General features: G+C 36.6%; 1 pseudogene; it reads right to left on the minus strand.

Moving 5' to 3' along the window:
• LOC114707847 overlaps positions 1 to 9754 on the minus strand; it is a 74621-nt pseudogene that overhangs the window by 25906 nt on the left and 38961 nt on the right.

A 9754-nucleotide genomic window follows, 5' to 3' on the forward strand; every position in this document is an offset into this window, starting at 1 on the left:
GAGTAGGCAGCCGCTAGTCAACAGTAATTGTCTCAGAAAGAATACAGAACTTTTGGATAATATTAGAAATATTGTGTGCCTTGATTGTATTGTATTGTGGGTAATATGGAATACTAATCTATCAAAAAATACAACTAAGATTATATATATATATATATATGTATACACACACACACACACATATATATATATATATATATATATATATATATATTCTAGCAGAGTAGAGTTTATACAAAAATGAGTTGAAAAATAATTGAAATGGATGGATAATAAAAAATAGAATGTTTGCCCATCCATATTTATTATTGCTCTACTCATGATAGCAAGGAAATGCTATCCACCAACACATGGATAGATAATGAGATTATGTACATATGAACAATAGAATATTATTCAGCTGTAAAAGAAAGATGAAATGTGCCAGGAAATAGATGAACCTGGAACATATAACATGAAGCAAGATGACCAAACCCAAAGGACAGGGGAACTGGATGTTCTCCCCCATATGCGGACCCTAGCCTATAATATATTCTTGTACATTTATAATCTGGTGTAAGTATGAGTAAAGTCTAAAAATTTAGAAAGAAAACAAAGTAAGGTAATATTATGTGATGAGATAGAAGAGGATGTAGGCAGGACACATGACTCAGGAAAGAGAATATAAAGTTTTTTTTTTTTCAGTTTAAACTCTATCATAGGATGTTATTTTCATGGTAGATATGTGAATTCCACACATCTGTGCATTGAAGTAGCAAGAATCATTTTTACATTCCACAAGAACCCAGCATGTAAAGCAGTTACTGTACTAGTCTCAAATTTTTTTTAAATTCTGTTGACCATCAGTGCAATAGAAATTGGACATGATTAGTCCTGAATGTATTTGACATATTGACCCATTGAAAACATGATTTTTTTCTAATCCTATTTCAAACTATACCAAATAACTCTATCATAATATTATTTGATATGTATATTTGTTGCCATGTGTAAAATAAGTACACAGGGGTTTTAATTTAATTTTTTAAAGAATATAAATGATTTTAGAATTTCAATGATGGTCATATAAAATTTTTCAATACATTTTTATCTACATTCTTTATACTTGATATTTTCAGTAAAAAATAACAAATGAACAGGATGCAGGGAAAAGAATCCCTTGATAAGGTTGTAAATTAGCTCAGGCACTAAGGAAATAAGCATAGAAAATTATCATGAAACTAAATTAGAGCTACCATAAAACCCAGATCTGTAACCTCTCAATATATGTTCAAATGAATTAAAGTCTGCCTGCAATAGAGATACTGATGTTTATTTGACACTATGCACAAGAACAAAGTTTTGAAGAATTGTTCATCAAAAATAAATAGACACACACACATACCCCACCCCTTACCAGCTACAGCACTGGGGAGAACAAACCCCGCACCACCTCACCTGGGCAGCACAATAGAACTGGCCCTGGTGGCATGGGTGCAGGTGAGCAGGCCCTAGGCCTGAGTGTGTGAGCCTGGGAGAGCTGGTCCACGCCTCACCTGGGCAAAGTGGGAGAGCTGGCCCTGTTGGTGCAGACACAGGAGAGCAGAGGCACAGAAGAGTTGCTGTGGATGATTGATTGATAAATAAAACGCTGATTGGCCAGTAGCCAGGCAGGAGGTATAGGTGGGACAAAGAGAGAGGAGAAGTCTGGGAAGTGGGAGGCTGAGGCAGAGAGACACTGCCAGCAGCTGTGGTAAGGAACAGGATGTAAAGTAAGCCATGAACCACGTGGCAAGATATAGATTAATAGAAATGGGTTAATTTAAGATTGAAGAACTAGATAGCAAGAAGCCTGAGCCATTAGGCCAAACAGTTTAAATAATATAAGCATCTGTGTGTTTATTTTATAAGTGGGCTGCAGGATTGCCAGGCTTGGCAGACCCGGAGAGAAACTCTCCAGCTATAGAGAGTGGTTGGGCTGACCAACTCAACTACCACCCCGGCTGGATCCAGGGCTTTGAGTTGGCACATCCCAACATCTACCCCATCTAAAAACTGCTGGAACATGTGAAGGGGCTGGTCCTGTGGAACCAAAGTTTCAGGATCTCCATGACACAGGGTATCAACAGGTTATCTGAGGGGAGTCCTGGTGAAGATCCAGTATTGATAGTGCAACAGAAGCCAAAGGCCTTGAGCCAGACCAGTGACTCACTGCAATGAACATTTGCAAGCAAAGCTGTTTGGGCAAAGGGTAGACTGCATGACCACAGAAAGACTTTTTTCTTCATTTTTATTTTTTATTATTTTTATATTTTGTTTTTTGGGGGTTGTTTTTTGTTTTTTTGGGGGGGAGGCTGCAAGGGCAGAGGGCAGATGTTGAGGGACAGGGAGACGAGTGGGATTGATGATATAAAATTCACAAAGAATCAATAAAAAGCTAAAAAAGATAAATAGGCAAATGTGGAATGGATATACAGTAGGATTAGTCAGCTACAAAGAATAAAATCTTGTCAATTTCAAGAAAATAGATGAAACTCAAAATTATTTTTCCTTTCATACTTTCTTCTATGGATGTTAAAATTTTCTTCTTTAAAGTCTTTAATTCATTGAAAGATAACTTGTATATGCTGTGAGGCAAAGTTTTAACTTCATTCTTTAATTTGTAGAAATGAAGGTTTCTCCTACAATGTTTTTTGAGCAATCATTCCTTCCTCGCTGAATGGTGTTGGCACCATTGTCAAGAATCAGAACCCATATTTATGTGAGTTTATTTCTACATTTTCCATTCAACTATATGTGCATCTCCATTTACACTTTCATTCCGCTGGTTTATGGTAAGTTTAGAAATGAAGAAGATGGCACACCGCCAGAAAATATCTTCATGTTTGCTGAGGCCTTTCAGGTTTCATGTCTATTCTATGCCAGTAATACAGTGAGTGCCTCCCTTCCCAGTGGAACACTGTTAGCAATGTGACAAAAAGTGAAATAAGTGAGGTTAGCCAGATTCAGAAAGAATCAAATGTTAATCCACATTTATTGAATCCACAGGGCAAGGAAGAAGATACCATAAGCATTTAAAAAAGATCAGATAGGAGGAAAGAAATTCAAACAGTGGGAAGGAAGAAAAAGTTAATTCAGGATAATAGGAGTATGTACTACTACATGTAGTAATCAAAAAATTACTCACAAAGCTATAATCCACATTCTGTAAAATTGTTACACACTAATAAAAATATTCAACTTCAAAAAATATCTAAGTTTATTGATGCTATGAAATGGCATCTAAATTTCTTCATTTTCTAGGACTGAATAATATTGAATTATCTGTATTTATCATTATTTTATGCTTATTTTCTTTATCCTCAAATTTTCCACTTATTCTGAGCTTTGTAAATAAGGCTACTTTGAACTTTGTCATAAAAAATATCTCTTTTAGTTCCTACTTTAAAGTCTTAGAAATATACCTAGATGAACAATGGTCTCATGTAATATTTAATATTTAGCCTTCTGAGTAAAGTTAATTTTTTTCCACAACGGCGTCATCTTCTAAACACTTAAACAATTTAGTCATGAAATGAAGACTGAATGATGTTATATATGCAATGTGATGTAATATGTAATATTCCACAAATATTCCCTTGTTATAGATTCTAATACCTACAGAGTGGATAATTACAACCATAGATGGCTTCAGATTCAATCTATACTGTTTTAGTCTACCCTCCATACATAATGAAGTTTTTTGAAAATTAAGCAAAAAATAACCGGGCGGTGGTGGCGCACGCCTTTAATCACAGCACTCGGGAGGCAGAGACAGGAGGATCTCTATGAATTCGAGGTCAGCCTGGGCTACCAAGTGAGTTCCAGGAAAGGTGCAAAGCTACACAGAGAAACCTTGTCTTGAAAAACTAAAAAAAAACTAAAATAAAAAAATTAAGCAAAAAATAAATTAGCAATATTAGCGCCCCCAAAATAAAGTATAACCATACTGTAGAGTAAGTTTGTTTTCTTTCTCTAAAAAATTATTTACTGCCCTGCACTGGTTATTGTGAGAAAATGCCAGTGCCTGCATGATGTCACAGTGAAGTGAGTAGGATAACATTTTAATTGTGAAATGTTTTAAGCTAACAAATCAGTTTTACTGCAAGGCATCCATTGAAATAGCACAGAAGTCATCCTAAAGCAGGATGCCAGTAAATGACTTAGACATGAGTTGTTTACACAGAAAAGGGGTTGATTCTCATTTCACCGAAACAGAAAAGATTGGCACCAGATTTCATCAGACTAATCAGGATGCCTCTCAGTTTAAAGCTCGGGGATTATTTATTTCAGTAATTTCCACTTACTATGTTCAAGCAGTAGATTATTCTTGGTACTTAAAACAGAGGATGCCAAAACCAAACTTCAAGGGGAAGATGCTGATGCTGTTTATGTTAGATCCATCACCTATTCTATGTCAAGTATAACATTCATTATATCAGTAAATTATCATGTGGTGTTTAAGCATACTGAGAAGCTGGCTGTGGAGGCAGTACTGGCCTCTTGGATCTGTGACCCCAGCACATTTGTTTCAAAGTGTCCTTCAAGACCCCTTGTTCAGGAATGGACTGTGCTCCATACCCAGGCCCAGAGGAAGGAGAACGGAAAACCACTTCCCTAGTCATTGGGGCTGGATGATGTGTGTCATCTGATGTTCTCTAGTCATCTGTTGCTTAAGGCTTTATTCTTTTTCTTCTTCTTGCTGTATAGCAACAAACTCAAAGTACAGCTGTATAGCATCAGAACCCAAAGTACAGCTATCATGGAGCATTCTAAGTACAGAACTAATTAACATTTCATTCCCAACATTGTTCACATGAATTCTAGTCATTTGGAATTTTCCCTAAGTATCCTTTTCTTTACCCAAACAATGATCTGATTGTGATTTTGTTTTTCATTTTCATAGTTTATTGTATATCACTGATAAACCTTGAGAATTTTCTTTTAAAAGAAACTTGTTAAGCTTTTGCAATACACAAATTGACATGTTGAATCTTTTGTAATTGTGTTAATAAGGATCTTTCATATACTTTGTATTGATCCCTCATTAGATAAACGATTTGTGAATATTTTATCCACACTGGGATTGTCATTTGACTCCCAGGACAGTCTTATTTGGTGTGACAAACTTGTTTTTTTTTTTTATTGTTCACTTCTACATTTCCAAACATATTTGTTATTATTTAACAAGGATTTTTTTTACAATACTATTCAGTTCTACATAACAGCTTGTTCTCCCCCTTCCTGCCCCCTCCCCTTTCCCCCAGCCACCCCCATTCCCACCACCTCCAGATCAAGGCCACCCCCGAGGACTGAGATTGACCTGATAGACTCAGTCCAGGCAGGTCCAGTCCCCTCCTCCCAGATTGAGCCAAGCATCCCTGCATAAGTCCCAGGTTTCAAACAGCTATCTCATGCAGTGAGCCCAGGACCTGGTACCACTGCCTAGATGCCTCCCAAACAGATCAAGCCAATCGACTGTCTCACCTATTCAGAAGGCCTGATCCAGTTGGGGGCCCCTCAGCCTTTGGTTCATAGTTCATGTGTTTCCATTCGTTTGGCTATTTGTCCCTGTGCTTTATCCAACCTTGGTTTCAACAATTCTCACTCATATAAACCCTCCTCTTTCTCGCTAATTAGACTCCCAGCGCTCCACCCGGGGCCTAGTCGTGGATGTCTGCATCCAGATTCCTCAGTACTTGGATGGGGTTTCTGGCACAACTATTAGGGTGCTTGGCCATCCCATCACCAGAGTAGGTCAGTCCCGGCTGTCTCTCGACCATTGCCAGCAGTCTTTTGTGGGGGTATCTTTGTGGATTTCTGTGGGCCTCTCTAGCACTTTGTTTCTTCCTTTTCTCATGTGGTCTTCATTTACTATAGTCTCTAGCTGAGTGGTCTAAGGCGCCAGACTCAAGGCAGACAGCCTTTTATATATTTTTATAATGAATTTAATGTCTTATTCTCCATTCCCATCTCTCACCTTCTTCCTTCATCCTTTACAATCTTTCTTCCTAACAGCCCCCTTCTACTTTTGTGTTTTATTTTAGTGTGTGATCCCCTAAGTTTAATTGGGACTTCTTGCCACAGCACGGGTAGGGGTTTGTTTATTTGAGCACAGACAACTTCCCAGTGGCTACACCACTAAAGAAAATAATACTCTCTCGCCCAAGAGCCATTAATTGCCAATAGTCCCTCAGGGAGAACTGGGGCCTCATGGGCCACTCTCCCATCTATGGAAATATGTTGACAGACCTAGTTGTGTGCAGGTCTTGTGCAGATAACTACAGTTACAATGTGTTCATGAACACAATGTCTATGTCATGTTCAAAGGATATCCTTTTGGTGTACAACTTCCCCAGTCTCTGGTTCTTACATTTTCCCAACCTCTTTTCCACCATGTTCCCTGAGACTGGAAGAGATGGTTCCATTTAAGGCTGAGAATTCTACCATCACTTATTCTTGGTCCAACTTGAAGCCAGTTACGTACATTAACCATCACCTGCTATAGTAAGAACTTTCCTGATAAAAGTTGGATGCAAAGCTAATAAACATTAGTATTTATGAGGAAGTTTGACAATAAGACCATTTACCAAAACACTAACAGTAGGTTCCTTCCCAACCATAGGGTCTTCTTGACCATATTTATAAAATCAGCCTGGTTTCTTCCTGTGGAGCAAACCTCAGCCCCAATTAGAAAGCAATTGGTCACACCATAACAAGCATGCCACTGTTGCATAGGAAAACACATCTTGCCAATGATGTCCATATCAAAGATGGCAAGATTCATATCTAGGTAAGACTGATGATGACTTTTCTTCCCCAGTAATCCTCACAGCACCTACAAGAACTATGAAGAGTAGCCAAAGGGGAAGAAGCTTCTAGTTTGGCTCCAGCTTGATTTCTTTATGCTCTGTGACCCAATTGTGTGACATGTTGAGTAATAAAGTTTTACTATTGAACTCTAGTGAGTATCCAAGAGCAATGGTAATCATCTGTATTGTTTGGGGGAGTTCCTGGGACCTCCCTGACAGCAACTCACAGAAAGGTATTCCCCCTTTGTTGCAATGTTTTAAGTTTTGATAAAGTTAAATTTATCTAAGGGTGAGACTGAAGAGATAGGGTGGCATTTAATAGCACTTGTTGCTCCTTCAGAGATACCCAGTTCTATTTCCCACACCTACATGGGGGCTTACAACCATCCATACCTCCAGTTCTGTGGTATCTGACACCATCTTCTGATTTTCATGAGCAACAGGTATACATGTGTTACACAGACTTAACATGCAGACAAAACAATCATATATATAAAGCAAATAAACTAAAAAAGTCTATTTTTCCTTTTGCTGCCTGTTTTCAATGTCCTAACCAGGAAATCACAGTCAAATCCAGTTTCACTAAGATTTTTTTCTTATTTTCCCTTCATTGGTGTTGAAGGTTTTGTTCTTATACCTAAGTTTTTGATCCATTTAAAGATAGTTTTTGTACAGACTGGGAGACAGTTTAAGTTCACTGTTTTATAGTGAGATGTCAAGTTTCCTTAACACCATTTTCTGAAAGATGATTCCTTCCTTATTGGTTGCGTTGTCAAGCATCATAATACCACATAAATAAGGGTTAATTTCTGGATATTTTCATTTTATTCCTCAGAATTACACATCTCTATTACACTGTCATACTCTTCTGATCAGTGTGACTTTGTGGTAAATTATGACATAAGGAAGTGGGATTAGCACTGTGTAATTCCTCTCCAAGTTTACTGAGGCTACTGAGGTTTTGTGCCTCCTCTGTATGAATAATAGGCTGAGGTTTTCTGTTTTGAGAAGTAAGAGCATTACTAATATGATGAAAATTGAGGTTAGTCTATAGAAATAAGCAAAATAATTCAAGCTCCCAAAGAGCCAGATATTACTTCCATATGCGGAATCTATGGGGAACTGGTGTCCTGAGCATTAAAAGGAGATACTAGATAAAAAGAAAGGGATTCAAGCAGAGAAAAAGGAGGGAAAAGTAAGTTTGTGTGATGTGTAGATATATCTCATCAAGGCAAACTGCTGCATGTGCATATGAGATTGTCATCTTATGAAAATAAACTCATTTTTCTATATAATAAATATGTATTCATAAATAGGTTCAACTTCAGAGAAATAACTCAAAGTTATCATTGGATGAGATCTGAATCTCTTCTCCAAAGCTGAATAATGTTGCATATGTATGTGCTGTAGTTTTCTTTACTCATTCATCTCTTTATCCTAATGTTGGCTGTCTCCCACTATTATGAGTTTAGTGAATAAGGCTACATAAGCACTACCATGCAAATATCTTTCTAATGACTTGCTTTGAAATATTTTGGACACAAACCTAGAAGTTGAGTATCTTATAGTATTTGATATTTGCCTTTCTGAGAAAAGAGCATAACTTTTAAATACTTAAACATTCAGTTATCAAATACACACTATTTGTGATATATATATATATATATATATATATATATATATATATATATATATATATATCCTAATTTTCTCCCCAAGGCTGAGTTTATATATGTAGGACAGGTATCTGTAAAGTGACAAAACAAATCAGGACAGTGCAGTGTCTCCTCAGAAACTGTAATTAATATATATATATATATATGTATATATATACATATATATATATATATTATGATGTTAAATGTTGACAAAGAATAGATAACAAGACCATTAGTGGATGTCCAAAGCTACTTCTTATACCCTTTGTTGTGTTGAGGAGTTTCCAAGTTTGCTTGCTATTTAACATCTGAAAGTTACATGTTACCAAATGGTTTTCTGAATCAGTTGACAAGACCATGTTTTCCCCAATATGTATTACACTTCACAAAGTTTCTATATAGGATCATCCTTAAATTTCTATATAGAATCTCCTTATTGTGTTTGATTCTTGCAATACACTCCTCAATTTGGAGTACCTATGTATTTTTAAAAATTTTTCACACCAGTTTTCATATTGTTCTACAGTCTTCACTTTTGTAGATTTTGTGACTGGATTAGTATTAGGGTAATGTTGGCCTCATGAAACAAACTAGGAATTCTTTTGGAAGAATTAAGCAATCATTGTTTCCAATTATTTTAAAATGATCACTTTAATTCAAAAGGAAATCTCTCTGGTCTAGACATTTTCTATGTTGGGAAATTTTTCAGTGTGAACTTTATCACTTGTTTTACTGTATTTCTGTTTACAGTACTAGTTTTGATGGATCAGGTTCAAATGGTGTGTAATCAAATAAGATAGATAGCACTCAGACTTCAGTACAGTTGAACAACTGTCCTGTGCCACTTTGGAATATAGATGACAATATTTTTGTGATTGTGCTTTATCATTATGACAGTGTCTATGAAAAAAATGTCTATTATTTGAAGAATAATAGAAGATTTGTTTGAGAATAAAGAATTTTCTCCACAAAGATTTGAGTTTAAATATGTAGGACAGGTAGCTCTAAAGTGACAAAAGCAATTAGGACAGAGAACTGTCCTCAGAAACTGTGATGACCAGAGTGACTATCCAAAACCTTAGTTTGTTTGTTTGTTTGGTTTGGTTTGGTTTGTTTTGTTTGTTGGTTGGTTGGTTGGTTGGTTTTTTTGAGAAAAGGTTTCTCTGCATAGCCCTGGCTGTACTGTAGACCAGGCTTGCCTCGAACTCAGAAATTTACCTGCCTCTGCGTACAGAGAGTTAGGATAAATAGCAGAATCCTCTCCTA

Source organism: Peromyscus leucopus, chromosome 5, assembly GCF_004664715.2.
Source record: "Peromyscus leucopus breed LL Stock chromosome 5, UCI_PerLeu_2.1, whole genome shotgun sequence".
NCBI lineage: Eukaryota > Metazoa > Chordata > Mammalia > Rodentia > Cricetidae > Peromyscus > Peromyscus leucopus.